At 43.3% G+C, this 18,342-nt stretch overlaps 1 protein-coding gene and 1 long non-coding RNA gene across 3 annotated transcripts in view; one reads left to right on the forward strand and one right to left on the reverse strand.

The window, feature by feature from the left end:
• Positions 1–18,342, reverse strand: part of LOC119652430 — a 425,085-nt gene that overhangs the window by 312,281 nt on the left and 94,462 nt on the right. The gene's annotated exons all lie outside the window — the stretch shown is intronic.
• LOC119652431 overlaps positions 1–18,342 on the forward strand; it is a 128,867-nt gene that overhangs the window by 53,715 nt on the left and 56,810 nt on the right. The gene's annotated exons all lie outside the window — the stretch shown is intronic.

Below are 18,342 nucleotides of genomic sequence, written 5' to 3' on the forward strand. Positions count from 1 at the left end.
TCACTTCCATGTCGACCATCAAATACTTGAGAGTGATGATAAACTAAATTATAAGCAACACGCGCAGTATGTTTGCGATAATGCGAGTGTTGGCCTGGCAGGTATGATGCCGAACGTGGAAGAGCCACGGTATATACCCAGTTTGATTATAGCTAGGGTGGTGAGCTCGACTTTACTCTCGCATTGCAGGTCCCATTTAACGCTAAACAAGTCGGAATACCGGAAGCTCGCGCTTCGGGTATAAAGGTTTTGTGTTCATCTTATGTAAGAGACGCACATTTCTCTGTCCGTATATAGCTACAAATCCAACATAATCCTTCATATTTTTCCAAACTACGAGACATACGTACATATTAGAGCCATAGATATCACGCTCACCCTAAACAAACAAACTGCCTATTACCTGCTGTACACATATATGCACGTATCTAAATTTATCGTACCCATATTTCCGATTTACTTCTTATATCTATTTGAATTAGACACCACCCGCAAAGTTCATTAGCACGCATATATTATATACCTACATATATACATGTCTGGTTGACAAATTACTAAAAAACTAAAACCAAATAATTGTCTGCGACCCAATTCATAAGAATTCATTTCGTTGTGGTATTGACGAATTGATATGTGATGATGACGTCATGCGAGTTGTAGAGTGCACGAAATTCACAAAAAATTGTAAAGTTTCACCCCCAATAACTTTGTTAATAATAGTTTGATTTTCTTCAAACTTGACCAAACTGTGCACTATATTCTTCGTTACACTCATGCCAAATTTTGTATTTCTGGGATGAACATAAGGGGGGGTGCCGGGTAAATTTCTAAAATGTGGAAATATACTATTATTAACTTTATTTGTGCAGATATCGGAACCGGATATATTTTGAGGCCTAGATTTCGTAGAGATGCACCACTGTGATTTTTTCCAGATTTTTCGGTTGGATAGGTTCTGAGAACGAGACCTGTTACACTTTTTGTGGGTCATATTTTCAACCCTTACTCCCCTATGTTTCATCTAATATCAAATATTGAACCAGATTCGAAAAGTACTAATTGAGACCTTTCATTTGATACCCTACTTGGCTATATTCTGTGAAAAAAAAATTTGCACCCTCCATTCACATGTACGGAGAGCCCCCCCTTAAACTTAACGCAAGATGGCGCCACTTACTGCATGTAAAGGGATCACCAGATTACATACTCTCACCAATTTTCGTGACAATCGGTCTAGCCGTTTCCGAATAAATCGGGTGTGACAGACAGACAGACAGACAGACAGACAGACGGACAGACGGACAGACAGACACCGTCACCATTCTAATAAGGTTTTGTTTCACACAAAACCTTAAAAACTGAGTGTAGTATACATGAGGGCGTTGATATCATGAAGATCTGTAAATAAATGCCAAGAGCATTGGGAATACTCGTGAAAGGATCGTGTGAAAAATATCGTGTGGTACCTGTACAGTTTTGTGTATTATCGGTGCCATAAGCACGGCATCCGGCGCAGCTCTATATACATTACTCAATTTGCACCCCTTGGATATATTTATTCGATCCACTGCAATGAGAATAGCTCATAGGATAATTCGACTAGATCTATGGGGAAACAATGGACGTGGGGGGCACAGAGCATTAAAAGAGTTATTAGCAGAACTATATCTAGATCTTGCAATGCCTTCTGATTCTCATGTTCCCATACATCTGAAACGTACAAGGAACTGGGAAGTTCCAGAGGAACTCGTGGCGGGATATATGGAAGTCTTATACATTGATGGCTCAAAAACAGAACAGAGTTCTTGAACGGGAGTCTTCCTCTCGAATAAAAACGAGAAGTGGGCTTTGCTTTCTTTTCATTTGGGAGAATATGCAACGGGTTTTGAAGCTAAAGTATATGCGATCATAAGGCCAACAACTGGCCGATTAACGAGCGGTCGAAGGACAGGCGTATCGCAATCAGTAGTGATTGCCAGGCTGCAATGAGGGCATTGAGTAACCCTCTGATCACGTGGACAATAGTGCAAGAATGCAGAAACTGGTTGAACTCTATATTTAAATTCAATGCGGTGCACTACCTTGGGTAGCATTGGCTAAGGTTATCTTCATAAACTGGGAACAAGCTTGCCATAATGGCAAGTAGTAGAGCCTAAATGCTGCTAGACACACCAAACTTTTCCTGTCAAAATCAAAAATGCATACCGCAAAGTTGATTCTGTACTCTTCGACAGGAGGACCTGCGGGAGTATTATGGACATTCAGACAGGCTCGAAATTCACGGAGCATTTTCTGTGTAAATACCCCGCCTATGGAAGCATTAGGCATCAGATCCTTGATGCTAAAGTTGCATCGGGTAGCACCACATCCACTAATGGAAATCCTGCGATACAATAACGAATCTGGAATATTCCAAATATAATGGGCCATCATGGTTTGAGTGCTCAGATGCTATGCTTCTCCTCCATCGCAAATACACACACACCTGTACAGGTTTTAACTGAACACCTCACATGATTGTCCAAGCTGCTATGGAGTCCCGGAGGTCCCGGAGTACGTATTCTTCCTATGCTACTACGACAATGCTAGCATATCAGGAGGGATGGTATGCGATATACTCAATGATCGTATCCATCCAGAGTAAACTGTGAAAGGTAGAGGAGGCGAGAAAAGCACGCTTACGTTCGTCGCAAAAAGAAGAAATGAGATCAAACTAGAATGAGCTAACTCCGTGATGTAATATCTTATGGTGGTTCCACAGGGCATGCGTGGAGTCGGGGTGGTGGGGTGAAAATCAAATACAATGGCGTGTTCGGACCAATATCTTTGGAAGATTTCGACCTCCTCAAAAAAAGACTCACAGACCGACTTTAATAACATTTAGTTTTCAACAAAACCTTAAAAGGAGTAAGTAAAGAGTTGTTCCATGGCTGGCGAAAATTTATCGGAGGTACATTTCAGTGGGGTGAAACAGTTGGACATATTTACGTGTAGCTCCCATTCGAACAGCGGAGCCTTGATGTCCATTCACTGACTATTATAGAAAGATTGCGTAAGAAGTTCTAGCAAGAATAGGGCAGAATGGACGTATGTCAAAAGTCAGGGTAACCCATTCGGATCTGGGAGGCAACCACGTAACGAGGCCGGCACACTCTGACGCAAAGATCGGATGAAATTGGTAGCGAAGGCCAACAAAGTCGTGATATTGGTATCTTGAATGTTTCTCACCGTCATCAGTACGATTTTGGGGTCTTACTAAGTGTGTCTATGGAGCACTTAATCTGTTACCAAATACTTTGTTTGAGACTGTGAATTGATCCTGTCTCCAGACCTGCTTGACCAGTAATTGATCAGTAATTTTGAAAACAATTGACATCCACATTTTAGTTCGCTGACTCTTTGTTTTGGGCATCGCAAGACGAAGCAACTCCTGATGCGCTATCTCACCTCTACCCTGGGAAGCGACTCGACTGAAAGACGCTACAGGTGGTATTTGCTCCGAGTATAATAATTCATAAGCACAACATAAGTATGAATTATAATGAGCGACGGCACCATCAGGCTCTTGGTTCCACTTTCTAAAATAGATGAGGACCAAGTAGGTGAATGAAGAAACGAAAAGTACCCCGGCGTGATGCAGGACTCATTTTCAGGAACTACCTGACAGGAAAATATGAAAGGGCACTATCATGTGAAATCTACTTCTCAAAATATATCTCATCTCGATATCTTCTCGAGCATTTTCGCAATTTACTGAAAAACTCTTAATCTTTGGAGTACACGATTTCGCGGCAATACAACTAATGACGTTTACCGTGGCTCTGCAGGCTTTGGTATAAATTCTTTTCATTGGGACCATTATCATCTAAACTGACCTAAATTTCCAAATATTCGCTTTAGATAAATTATACTACGCAAATTGTCCAATGATTGCTAATCACTCGACAGCCATTAAGGAACCCTCGTAAATCTTCCCAGGAAGAACTCGCCATATAAAATCACATGCCAGCGGGTTTTCAATCATCTGGAACGCAACATCGCATTTTATCGCGGACTACAAATTTGCTTCAATCCCAGAATATTTTATTAAGTGCAAGGCCATTGAACTAGTATAAAAAATTTATTACCAACAATATTAGTCAATATGTGTTGAACCTGACGACAAAACATGTTATTATGTTCTTCGGAGACGCTCTACCCCCACAGGGCAAACCGACCAGGAACTATACGCCAGCACGTAAATAACCACGAGGAAAAACTACAAAAGCAAGTCCTCTATAAAACACCAAAATGGCTGGCTAGCAGGTAAAGTAATTTAAAAGGTTTCATAAAATCGCTAGATGCTGATTCTTATCTCGCCGGTTAACCGTAGCAAAATGTATGACGTAATCGGCAATAATAGGCCGTGTTACACGTACACCTTATTATTGATCCACCCCAACCCGGGGTCGTGGAAACGCGAGTAGTGGTAGTACTCCGCACTGGTTACTTCAATTCTCAGGCCGTACACTGCTTACACTTATCCACAAAGGAGGGCCCTCGAATACACTTGCACTCGAAAGCACATAATATTCAAAGCAACTTTGATTACTCTAAACTATGTAAGAATTGAAAGCATGCAAACAGGACACGTACCTTTACATATGTACATATTTACAGTAACGTAAGTCGAGGGGGTAGCCTTCTAGCACGACGACAGACTCGGTCTATTTTGGGGCTAAAACCAATAAGGTCGCAAACGACCCTAGCGTTTCGAGTGGTTTTTTATTAAGAAATTCTAGAAACGTTTCCCAGTTGCCTTCAAAATGTAAGTGCGCTCAAATAGTGGTAGCTGAGGGACTGGTAATTAGCAGAAAACTAGTTGAAATGTTCGTGAAAAGGATGATAACTTGTGCAACTTCATATTGGAGATTAGTATCTTAACGAGCGTCGGAAGTGGGTATGTATTCGCTCAAGGATTTGTAGTGGAAGCGCCGAAAATCAAGCGCATTAGTCAGAAAACCCATATCCAATCACTACTCCTTTAAGGGTTGAAGGAGAAGGTGAACCTTCTCCCATTTGTACATAGATGGTTGGTAACTGCCTCAGTTATTGCTCTTTGTTCCGATTGTGAGTATGTTAGTCATAAATGACTGCATGCATTTACACTTCCTACATGTCCTCACCAAAGAAATATTCTGTTCTCTAACGGAAATAAAAGTAAATACGTAACAACTATAACGCATTTCACTATAAAAAAGCTGGGCAACAGGTTCACATAACCCACTGTGTGGCTTTATAACTGAAAATTAGTACCATATTTGGAGAAAAGATTATTTAAATTCCTTTTCATACTACATAATAATAGTGGTGCCAACGGAAGTTGCAATGTGTCCTTAATGAACTATGGTATTGCGCCTCTTTGTTGGCAGCAACTTTAGGATGTTTCCTATTTCTAGGTGCTTCTGTCTAGCTTCTAGTATTAAGTTTTCTCCCCAATTTTTCAAAAGTGTCATTGTCCCCGAATATATCCGCAGATATCCCTAGCTTCCTCATTTGGCGGTTTACCCTCCAAGTAACTCATTCCCACCTGGTTGTGGATAAAATTCAGCTGAACAGGTTGCGGTGGGCGAGTCACTTAATCCGTATGGATGAGGACGATCCAGCCCGGATGGAAAAAGAAAACGAGGCACACCCTGCCTGAGAAGGAGCGATGGCATAGGCCAGGACGCCAGGCAGCTTTTAGGGATATCGAATTGGTGGACCTCGGCGTTCCTTATTAAGGCAGGCCTAGACCGGATACCGGTTGTTGCGCCGTTGATGATGATAATCTCCCTGTACAGAGATGAAGCTGCCAAGCAGCTCGCCATTACCCTGTCCCAATATAGGGTTGATGTAACAACAATGCAGGAGATGCATTGGACAGGCACCGATTTCCTGGAGAGAAGCCACTACACCATATATTATAGCGGCCATCCAGTGAACCTCCGTTTATCGGCTTTGAAAACATAAGCGAACGGCTATGCACTTTGCACGAGACAAATTTAGAAATATAAGCCTCATTAACGTTCACGCTCCTACATAGGAGATTGCAGAGTCGGAGAAGGATACCTTCTATGAGACAGTAGAACGGACCCTCGAAGCCTGTTCCAGGTATGAGATCAAAATCATACTTGGGGATTTTAGCAGCCATGTAAGAACGGAACGATACGTTGGCTCCCACAGCTTACAAAAGGACACCAGTGCTAACGGACTGCGGATTATTCAATTAATAGTGTCGAAGTGGTTGTTGAAAGTACCTAGTTTGCGCGGAGAGCAGTCCACAAACAAACGTGGGCCTCTCCAGACGGGACCACTTTCAACCAAATTCACCACGTGTTGATCGAACCTCTCAGCCTTGATGAATGTAAGAATATATAGGGGGGCCAAAATATACTCGGATCATTATCTCGTTGGTATGGTGCTCCAGGCTAGAATAACAACACCGCCCAGAAACCGCCCACAGCACAGCCCTCCGCAACACCTATAAGAAGGAAATGGATGCCGCAATAACCGCAGTCAACAAAGATCCTGGAGATGAAGCATCAACAAATGATCTTCACAATAACCTGGAGAGCTGCATACCGAGTAATGTTGAATTCTCAAAGAACGCGAGCACAATCGGAGACTTATCACGAACTCCGTCGATCGGAGAAGTGACTTCACAGACGGAAAAATGAAGCCTGGAACAACCAACAGATCCCTGAACCCGAAAAGTACAGAGAACAACCGCACCAGGCGCGGAAGTTTTACCAACAAGTCAGCAAGATGAAGCCTTACACACCTCGATGGTCATCCTGCCCAGACAATAGGGAAATTTGATTTCCGACAGAATGAGCATATTGAAGCAATAGGTTGAGTATTTTGATGAACTGCTGAACAACCAGAACATTGTAGAGTTGGAGATTCCGCCAATTGAAGACGACGGACAAATACTGGCACCATCAAATATAGAAGAAACAGTCCGTGCAATTCGTCGGCTTAAAAATCATAAGTCGCCAGGAGCCGATGGAATGACAGCCGAATTGGTTAAATATGGAGGCGACCAATTACACCAAGCGGTTCATCAACTTATGCTCAAGGTGTCGGACAGTGAACCAATGCCTGACGACTGGCAACGAGGCATTATCTGTCCCATACATAAAAAGGGGGATAGCACCCAGTGCAGCAATTGTAGAGGTATCACGTTGCTGAGTACCATGCAGCCCAAAACGTCTATAAGGGCAATATATGTAGTAGAAAAAGAAAAGGAGGCAGACTCTGCTTGAGATGGAACGATGGCCTAGGACCTTGCCGAGGACGCCAGACAGTTTTCGGGGATTTTGAATTGGTCGACCTCAGCGCAAAACCGGGATGTTTAGAGTTCTTTATTAAGGCAAGCCTAGACCGGATACCGGTTATTGCGTCGTTGATGATGATGATTGCTTTGGAGGTTATTTTATTTACTGGTATTCTTACCCATTTATTCGAAGTTCGTTTTCCTTAGGCCAACGCCACCGCGCACGTTTCTTTTGCTGTGAGGAATACGCGTACCAAGTAATCAGTGGTTGGTTTAAGCCAGGTGACTGGCACCCTCTTCCGCACTGCTGCTCTATCGTGTTTCAAATTTCTTCTCGAAGTGAAGCTTTATAATGTTAATTTGGTATACCGAGCATAAAGAATGTGAATCTTCTTTCGATTCAGACAGCTCTGCCGTTCGCTGACAACCCCGGACATCCTGAAGATCGCCCTCCTTGCCCGCCTCTGCATGTGGAGATAAAGAGGAATCAATCCCAGAAAACTCCTAGGCATGCTCTCATTGCCACAGTGATGCATAAACAGCCCGTTCTTTGTAGCTCCCTGAATGTTGTGCCGAGCTTGTTTTTGTCCCCTAAGATACTGCTCCAAAAGTAATCAATGGCTCTGATATTGAAGCATACATATATCCAGCTCAGTATTGTCAATGTGTATCCTAATTTTTCTCTGCTATGGATCTGCAAATCATTAAAGGCCCAGTAGCTTTACTACTTATGTAATCAACCTGCATCTTCTAGAATGACTTCTGGTCTAGTGAAATTCCCAAACTGTTGACCTCTGTTTTCTGTTTGATTTCTAGGCCGTGCAGGCCAATCGCTCTCAATTGATTAAACTTGCGCTAAATTATACTATGACGATCTTCTTTGAATTGATACAAGATTCTGCCTGCCTGCACTGGTTACAGTTGAATCCCGATAATTCGTACGATCAAGGAACTGACCATCTGGTACGAAATATTGGGATTACCAATTATCGGGAGTGGGGCCGAGCGATATTAGAATTGATATGTGAATTTTAAACAAACAGAATTAATTATTTATGTTGTGAGATTTTTTCAATGAGTAGTTGTTTCCAAGCAGTCGACGAGAAGGGAAAGACGCTGTAGTTTAAAAAAGAGAACCAACATTGTACCTATCATTGCAACAGGAGAACTTCCTAATATAACATGTTGTCTAATTTGCTGTTTCCTATTCATTCCTCTAAAGAGCATAGGACATCTAGGCAGTCTCAATTTTCAATGGGATTGTGCTTCATTTTAATTATCATCACACTTAATACCGCGCAAGCATAAATCTACAGCAGCATCACGGCGCAAAGAGGAACACAAATGTCTACGATGCCCAGAATATGAACTCAGAATTAGGAATAAATACCACTTTTGTCTATTTCCATGCTGTTGATATACATCCCACAGTTATTTCAAAACTCCACCAGCTTCCGAGCATACCTCTTCCGCTATTTTTCAATTTTCCATTTTTCTCCTCAATCTGTTTTTACAGTATCAGACCGATACTACTTATGTCCTCCAATGTAAAACAAGACCCCGGGAAATCAGTTTAACATTTACTATTTCTTTATTATATACCCTCCACAATCTCCTCCATAATTCCTTTTGACTTCCACTGTCAAACATATTTTGCTTTTGCTTGGAAAAAGGCTTTAGCCTGAACAAGGAGACGTTTTTGAAAGTGTCTCTGACATCGAAGCTAAGATGGCGTGGATCTGGCTCGAGGACTTCGAAGAGGCCCTTGTAAGGTGATTTAAACGGCTTCCGCAAGGCGCCGATATCCCTGATCGTGTGAGCCACGCTTATTGCGTGGTTGGCAGTTGGTGGCGACTTCAGCTTCCATTACTGTTTTACCAAATTTAAATACAGGGACGTTGCGAAGTCTTTGCGGGACATGTAGCACATTCCTCGCGAATGGCTGTCTGCACGCCAAGTAGTGGCAGGACTTAATTAATCGGTCGGAATGTATGTTCTTGGTCGCTTGTCTGAGGTTTGACAAAATATACTGGACTTTGAGCCGTACATAGGAATATCCCTAAATGTGTACCTGGAGTTGGTCCTGAGACTCTCAAGAACTGTGTCGTCCTTCTGCGTCTCCTCGATTGCCGGAAAAACGACGGCAACGGGGATCTTCACCTCTGTAATATGTGTTAACTTCGTTATTCTTCCCAGACACGTGTTGAATGTGGAAAGTGCAATGCCTTCAAGGAAATATCGGATGTATTTAATGCGAGCGACGCAGCTGATAACTTGCTTGGAAAAGAAGCTCAACTACTGCCAGATTTGGTCTAGCTTTTGGTGAAGTGGACCACCTGCTATGATGTTTAAAGCATCGGCGAATGCGATTAGTGGTGCAATTTTGCTAAGGAAATGCCAGAAATGCAGTTTCCATCATCTGCAGCTTGCTGATCTCAAACGCTTGGACAGTCTTTGGGTACCACCCAATCAGGCGGGAAACTTTCGTCTTCGGCCCAGACAAATAAGCGTTAAGGTTCGAATGTAAGGATTTGCATTAATCGAATTTAAGTGCTAGAGCAGCCTCAAAGGGAGACGCAACTAGAACATCATCTAAATAAACGGAACAAAAGTGGAGGTTTCGCAAGACAGGGAGGATGACCCTCTCCAGGGTCCAAAAGCCATCCTAGTGCACCCAAATAGTCCGAAAGGTGTGTATATCCGTTTTCGGAATATCATCGGGAGCTACAAAAATTTGATGATATGCCTTGACTAAAAATACACAATTGAGTGCGCAAAAGTGGATATCGGGGTGCAATTGTCTGGGCATTTAGACGTTTCCTATCTAGGGTCGAAAATCACAACCGATAACAGCTACGATGATGAAATCCGCGCACGGTTGTTGTCAGCCAACAGAACCTATTTCAGCTTACAAAAACTGTCCCGCACAAAACGTCTCACCATAGGGTCAAAACTCTTACTATACAAGACAATGATCTTGCCAGGCCTCATGTATTCCTTGGAGACTTGGGTTCTTAGCAAGAAGAATTGCGAACTCTTGGTCGCCTTCGAGAGAAGAATCCTCCGAAGAATTTTTGGCCCCCTACATGAGGATGGATTATTCCGTAGCCTACATAACGACGAAATCTATGAGCGATATCATGACCGTCCGGTTGTGGATAAAATCCGGCTCAATAGGTTACGGTGGGCGGGTCACTTAATCCGTATGGGTGAGGATGATCCAGCCCGGAAAGTCTGTAAGGGCAATATCTATGATAGAAAAAGAAGACGAGGCAGACCCTGCCTAAAATGAAGCGATGGCGTACGTCAGGTCACCAGACAGCTTTTAGGGATATCGAATTGGTGGACCTCGGCCGAAAACCGGGGTGTCTGGAATTCCTTATTAAGGCAGGCCTAGACCAGATACCGGTTGTTGCGCCGTTGATGATGATGATGATTTAGACGTCTGTAATCACTACAAGGTCTTGATATACCATTGGAGTTTAGGACCATGCGAACTATCAACGACCAGCAGCTGCTTAAAGGCCTGCAAATAATCTACTTAAGAAGATCTTCGCACTCCTTCAGCGAAACTGCGACCTTCTGTGATTGTAATGGACGCATCTTAATGAAGGTAGAGGAACACAAGGCTGAGAGAGACTACACTCGGTAGTGATGTGGCGGTATTCTTGAAAAAGTGGCCCACGTGGGTTTGCAACTTCTTCAAAAACGATGGAAAGAATGTTCAGTGTGTAGGTTGAAATTCTTCCCGATGATATAACGGGTTCAATAACTAATCTGTTGTAGATATCAACTAGCAATACATACGCCTAATGTGGGAATGTTGATATCCGCGCTAATGAAGGGCAAAGAAAACGTCCGTCGAAACCCTAGTCAACAAGGCAGTCACCCTAGAACTACGAGGTAGAGAAGAGTGGAGGAAGAGTAAAATTTGATTCGAAAGCTCCAGTGGGCAGGTTATAAAGAGTGTATGACACCTACTCAAAGGCAAGGTGATAAGTAAACGACCACTTGGACAGCACCGAAACAAAAAGGGGAACTCAGTTGGCAATTCCAGTGACACACTGTTCATTTCCAAAATTGGAGGACGATCCCTTTTTCTTTTTTTAAAGGGCTTAGCGCATTTCTTGGCAGTATAATAGAAGTACCAGCCTTTCAAGAATGCAAATCAGGAATACTAAGGGGAGGTGACAGCAGCAAGGAAGTCTATTGAAAATAGGTCATAAGACCTAGCGCCTGATCGTTAATTTCAAGTAGTTCAGTATTATATGAAAGATCCTTTACCACTGTGCAAACATAATCTTATCTGGGACATCCTATGGAGATCAGTTCAAACAACGTTCTTAGAATTAATGAATAAAGGCTACGCACTGTAATACTTGATTTCTGTAGAAGGAAGGATGAGTGTGGCTCTAATAATAATGCATCGTCAAAAGTGATAAATTGATCAATGTCTTTTAAAATATTTCCACTTCTTGGACAGTAAAATGACTTTAATACCATTTTTCATCCAAAATACTCTAAAAATTAAACGAAAAGCAAACCCTTCGCAACCACGTGGCACATTAATCAAAATAAACACACACGAAGGCGAGTAATGATTATTATTGTTATTTGAAATGAAAATTGAGAAAGATTATGTTTAGCTCCACATATCAGATGTATTCTTCCACGTACATAATTCCATATGCAATAATATTATGTACATAAATCGATTGATAAGAACTCCAGTAGCAACAGCATTTTCGCAGCTCATCAGATCCAAGGCAACTGGAAAATATGTGATCAGCTTTCACAAGTTGGATGGAATCGAAGGAATTATGTATTACCCCAAGCCTACACCAATAACAGGAAAATAGAAGCTTTCTTTGGCTGATAATTACTGTATGAGGATTAATATGAATGACCTGCCACGTGGCAGTCCTTCCTAGTTAAGGTCTCTCTTTAAAAGTGCCTGGACAACGGCCGAATTTACGCAAATCCTCCACAATTGCAAAGCACTAACGTCCCCTGCGGAGGACTTTTTAATTAGAAGGATCAACGTGAGAAGAATTCAAAAACAAAATACATATAAACACATCATTTTTTGATTAAATTAATTCACTCTCGATCCGTGCCGTACGTGTGTATCTATCCGGGATATACACGTACTTCATGCCATATAGGGGAATATCTATGCTTTAGCCCACAAATTAGGAGCAATTAATAATGCATGCAGCAAGCCTAGTCGGGATATAACAGAATAACCTCTCCAATTGAATTATAATCTACGACCTAAGAATATGGAAGAAGGATAAGCCGAGCATTTTTACTGCATACATACACATAACATTCCATATTGCGGAGCTTACGAGAGCACGCTCTTGCCCTATCGTCCTGCTGTGCGTCCTTCAGCCCCTCACCTGACGCTTGCTATCATTACTATCAAGTGAGCTCACCGTAGAGGGAAGGTTCCGCACGTTGCAAGGCCAACATCTAGCATCCAACACTCAGGGCCAAAGGGTGTGGGCGGCGGAAAGGACAATATTCCACTTGACCGGAAACCTCTCATCTAATAACCAGTTCATAAATAATGTATACTGATAACCTATGAATATGGTATCCTTTAATCCACCGTTCTGAGTGGATTATTATATTTTAGTTTACATCTAATAACGCATAAATAAAACATTGGCATAACATATTGTTAATACGCACATTGTCTGTTTCGTCAATTATTCGTTACCGGATTTGTTCCTGTGGCAGAGCGAAGGGGTGACCGGGAGGCAGGACCGGACGATGGACAGGCCAGGAAAAGCTGAATTGCTGACCTCACGCTTGTAACGCGCGTAATAAAGTTTTCATTCGACAACGATCGATTGCATGCACAAATTTGAATAGCCCTGCGGAGAAGGGGATTATTTCCGGAAAAGTTTGGGGTGGTCATTGTCGACAAGAGCCCCAGCAGGAGCGTTGCTCAACCCGGAAAGTCAGCAGGTAAAGAGCGGCGGAGTTGTCCGGCCAGTTGGTGCTAAGTCCCTACAAAACATTCCACTCAATGAATCCATGTTCGAGATTAGTGTCACGCAATCATTTTCGATTTCGGGATAATATCGTTGGAACTCGATGTCCACTTCCTTTCCACTCGACCGCTCCGTTTCAGCCCCTGCTGCCTTTTGAATTCGCACAAAAATTATTACGTGTATTTCTTGATAGAGTGATTTCACGTATCACGTTATGTCGATTGCATGCTGGTAATTTCGAGCTCATGATTTCACATTTGAATTATACCCGCCGTAAACCGCGTTCGGGCGGTACAGGTGCCGATGTGGTTCCCCAGCTCCTCCAACATCGACGAAAGTACACCAACCAAGCGAGAAATCTGATGAAATAAGAAATGTCATAGGGTGATTAACGGTTTTCTTTTTAGGTCTTTTGTGGATCTGGATCCAAGGAAAGGCTGCCTAGAACGAATAATTTCAGACATGCTAATGGTTTGTCACGCAGCTGTCGGAGGGCCTTAGTCTGGAGTCGTTGCTGTGTAAGTCAATATTCCTTAGAACATTCAGAAGTGTGTTTACATCTTACGTCGTCTACAATTTCACTGGAACACACTCCTAATTGCCAGAACATGCATGCTTGTACGATATGTGCCGAAGGTCTTGACTATGTGGTATAGCATTTCAGGCGCTAGGAAATAACCGCCAATAGCTCGTAATAAACCCTTTCTACTTAGTGGCAAGGCCGAGAAGAAAAAGGTACCAAAATGCCGCTTTTGTTTGGCGAGCTGACGAAAATTGTTGCTTTTAATACATTTCTAACCGATATTATGTTCTCTTGATGAATCCCTCAAAATAAGGTCTGCCATAATCTGTTGGGAGAAGTGAAATGTTAGCGACGGATGTTGGAAGCTTGCAGTCCAACAGGACCAACATTTAGTCCACTATTTAAACTGAAACAAATATATAGATGCATTGTCTTGTACATAAAAGAACATCGCCGGTGTAGGCAACCACCCCATTATTATCTTCATATTTCTGCTGTCAAACTGAATTGTCGAGTGGCACTCATCGCAAATTCGGCTCTATAAATACGCACGTTCTCCTGGTAAAAGAAGACTCCGGATCGCTGTTTACCTAGCTTTTACCGGCTTGACTGCTCGCCGCGTACTTGAGCATTAAATACTTCCGCTTCTTCCTAGAAGGCAGGCCGTTCACAGTGTTCACGACCCCTAAGCCTCTCACGTACACTTTGAAATAAAACCCCGACAAAGCGTTCCCTCGTCAACATCGACACCTGAGCTTTATAAGCCAGTTTACGTCAGAAATCCAGCACGTGTCCGGAAAGGACAACATAGTTGCTGAGGCTTTGTCACGTGTTTCTGAGGTTAACATTCCCGCCGCACTCGACTTCTCGGCTATCACCAAGGCGCAGGAGGATGACGCAGTACTTCAGAGCCTCAAATCTAACCCCAAATACAAATTTCGGGAGTTGTCCATCTTCGGCTCGAACGTCTCTCTTTGCTGCGAATACTCGGAAAAGGGACCTCGGCCTTACATTTCGGCCACCTTTCGCAAGGAAGTGTTCCACGCGGTTCACGACTTAGCGCATCCAGGCATCAGGTCAACAAATCGGTCATCGATAAATATTTATGGCCCTCCATGAACAAGGATGTCAATTCCTGGGCCAGAGAGTGCATCGCATGCCAAAAGTGTAAAGTTACCAGGCATGTAAAGAAAGAAGTGGGCTCATTCCCCCGCACTACCAAGCGGTTCCACACAATACACCTCGACATAGTAGGGCCATTGCGAGACTCGCACGGTTACAAGTATTGCCTCACAATCATCGACAGGTTTACGTGGTGGCCTGAGGCAATATCTCTGAAAGACATTACGACGCAATCTTCTGCTGAAACTCTCTGTCGAGAGTGGATACCTCGCTTTGGTGTCCCTGCAGTGGTCATCACTGACCAGGGAATGCAATTTGAGTTCACCCTTTTCTCGGAGTTAGGCAAACTCCTGGGGTTTAAACGCCAGGAGACTACTGCATACCACCCGCAATCCAATGGGATGCTAGAATGTTGGCACCCGGCGCTGCAAGCCGCCATTATGGCGCGCGACGATCCATCCTGGACCCAAGTCTTGTCTCTCGTCCTGCTCGGCCTATGCACAACACGCCGAGAGGAATTTGCTGCCAGCCCCGCGGTATACGGGAAGAATCCGAGACTCCGGCGCGGCAGGATTCGCGGCATTCGAAATTTATTTCGAATGTTGCGAACACCAGCGGACAGATGAAGTCACCGGCGCTCTCCACTCAGTTTAAAGCTCGCTACAGGAGTGAAGAGCAGCGTGCCATGTAAGTGACGACAGATGTCATATTTTAAGTAGAAAAAAGTGAAGACTGACAAAATGTCTAGTGGGGACTGGGAATCCTAAGGAATAATTAATTAAAAAGCTGTATTCGTTCTTAATTACAATTATATTGCAAATAAATATAGTATTCTTAATTACGACAATAAGCTGACCAAAGTTGTTGCTTTTAATACATTTCTTACCAATATTACCTTCTCTTGACGAATACCTTACAATTTGGTCTGCCGTAATCCATTCGGAGAGGTGAAATGTTAGCGATGGATGTTGGAAGCTTGCGGTCTAACAGGACTAACATTTAGTCCACCATTTGAAAAGAATCCACTCTGACAATCAGGTGAGAGTTAACACTGAAGCCATCCACAACACAGGCCTCCGCAACACCTATAAGGGGGAAACGGATGCCGCGATAACGGCAGCCAACAGAGATACCGGAGATGCAGCATCAACAAATGATCTTCACAATCACCTGAAGAACGTTATCATAAATACGACCACAAACATACTTGGCCCGAATAGCAAAAAAAACCGGAACGGCTGGTTTGACGATAAATGTAAGCTAACAACGGAACGGAAGAATGCTGCATACCGAGTAATGTTGAATTCTCAAAGAACGCGGGCACGCGCAGAAACTTATCACGAACTCCGTCGAGCGGAAAAGCGACTTCACAGACGGAAAAGGAAGCCTGGGAGAACCAACAAATCTGTGAACTCGGAAAATACAGCAACCGAACCAGGCGTGGAATTATTACCAACAAGTCAGAAGGATGAAGCCTTACACACCACGATGCCCATCCTGCCGAGACAAAGAGGGAAATCTGATTTCCGACAGAATGGGCATATTGGAGTGAAGGATTGAATATTTTGATGAACTGCTGAACAACCAGAGCATGGACGAGTTGGAGGTCCCGTCAACTAAAGATAACGGACAAATACTGCCACTACCAAGTATAGAAGAAACAGTCCGTGCAATTCATCGGCTTAAAAATCATAAATCGCCAGGAGCGGAAGGAATTACCGCCGAATTGGTTAAATATAAAGGCGACCAATTACACTAAGTGGTTCATCAGCTTGTGTTTAAGGTGTGGGACAGAGAATCAATGCATGACGACTGGCAAAAAGGCATTATCTGTCTCATACATAGAAACCAGGATATAACGCAGTGCAGCAATTATAGAGGTATTACGTTGCTGAGTACTATCTATAAGATATTCTCCGGTATCTTGCTAGGCCGGATAGCCTCATACGCCTAGAACATCATTAGCCCATAACAAAGAGGCTTCACTCCAGGCAAATCAGTGAGTCAGCAACAGATCAGATTTTCTCCCTGCGGCAAGCGATGGAAAGACCGTTGGAATATGGACACCAGTTGCACCATCTCTTCATCGAATTTAAAGCCGCCTATGATAGCATAGCCACGGTAAAACTGTACACGGCATGAAAGAATTCGGTATCCCGACGAAATTGATAAGACTGACTAAGCCGACCCTGACCAATGTACGAGGCCAGATAAAAGCAGCAGGATCACTCTCCAGACCATTCGACAGCAACAGCGGTCTACGATAAGTGGGATGCCCTATAATGCGTCCTCTTTAACCTGGCCCTCGAGAAAGTAATCCGTGATGCTGAGGTAAATGCAAGAGGTACGATCCTCTTTAAGTCCATCCAACTACTAGCCTATGCTGACGATATCAACATCGTGGGAAGAACACCGGAGACGTATAAACTGCCTTCATCCAGATCGAGCAAGCGCGATCGGCGCGAGATCTTGGGTTACACATCAATGAAGGTAAGACAAAGTATATGGTGGCAACGTCACCACCAAAAACCAACCAACCAACGACATCAAACCGCACTGATCAAACGGGAAGAATAAAGATAGGAGACTACAACTTTCAGACCGTTGATAATTTCTCCTATCTAGGGTCGAAAATCACAACCGATAACAGTTACGATGATGAAATCCGCGCACGGTTGTTGTCAGCCAACAGAGCCTATTTCAACTTACAAAAACTGTTCCGCTCGAAACGTCTCACCATAGGGTCAAAGCTCTTACTGTACAAGACTATGATCTTGCCAGGCCTCATTTATTCCTCGGAAACTTGGGTTCTTAGCAAGAAGAATTGCGAACTCTTGCCCGCGTTTGAGAGAAGAATCTTCCGAAGAATTTTTGAGGATGGACGATTCCGTAGCCTATGCAATGACGAAATCTATGAGCGATACCTTGACCGTCCAGTTGTGAATTAAATCCGGCTCAATAGGTTACGGTGGGCGGGTCACTTAATCCGTATGGATGAGTATGATGCAGGTGGGAAAGTCTGTAAGGGCAATATCTATGGTAGAAAAAGAAGACCAGGCAGACTCTGCCTGAGATAGAGTGACGACGTATGTCAAGACGCCAGACAGCTTTTAGGGATCTCTAATTGGTGAACCTCGACGTAAACCGGAATGTCTGGAGTTCCTTATTAAGGCAGGCCTAAACCAGACACGAATGGCACTCATCGCAAATTTGGCTCTATGAACACGCGCGTTTTCCTGATAAAAGAAGACACCGGATCGCTGTTTACCTAACTTTCACCAGCTTGACAGTTTCTGACGATTTCCATCTCTGAACATCAGGATGCCGTAATCAATCAAACTGATTTGCTAGACATTTCAAATGACGGCCATAAACTTCCCCGTCGAATTTGAAACCAC

This window comes from Hermetia illucens, chromosome 3 (assembly GCF_905115235.1).
Source record: "Hermetia illucens chromosome 3, iHerIll2.2.curated.20191125, whole genome shotgun sequence".
Classification (NCBI taxonomy): domain Eukaryota; kingdom Metazoa; phylum Arthropoda; class Insecta; order Diptera; family Stratiomyidae; genus Hermetia; species Hermetia illucens.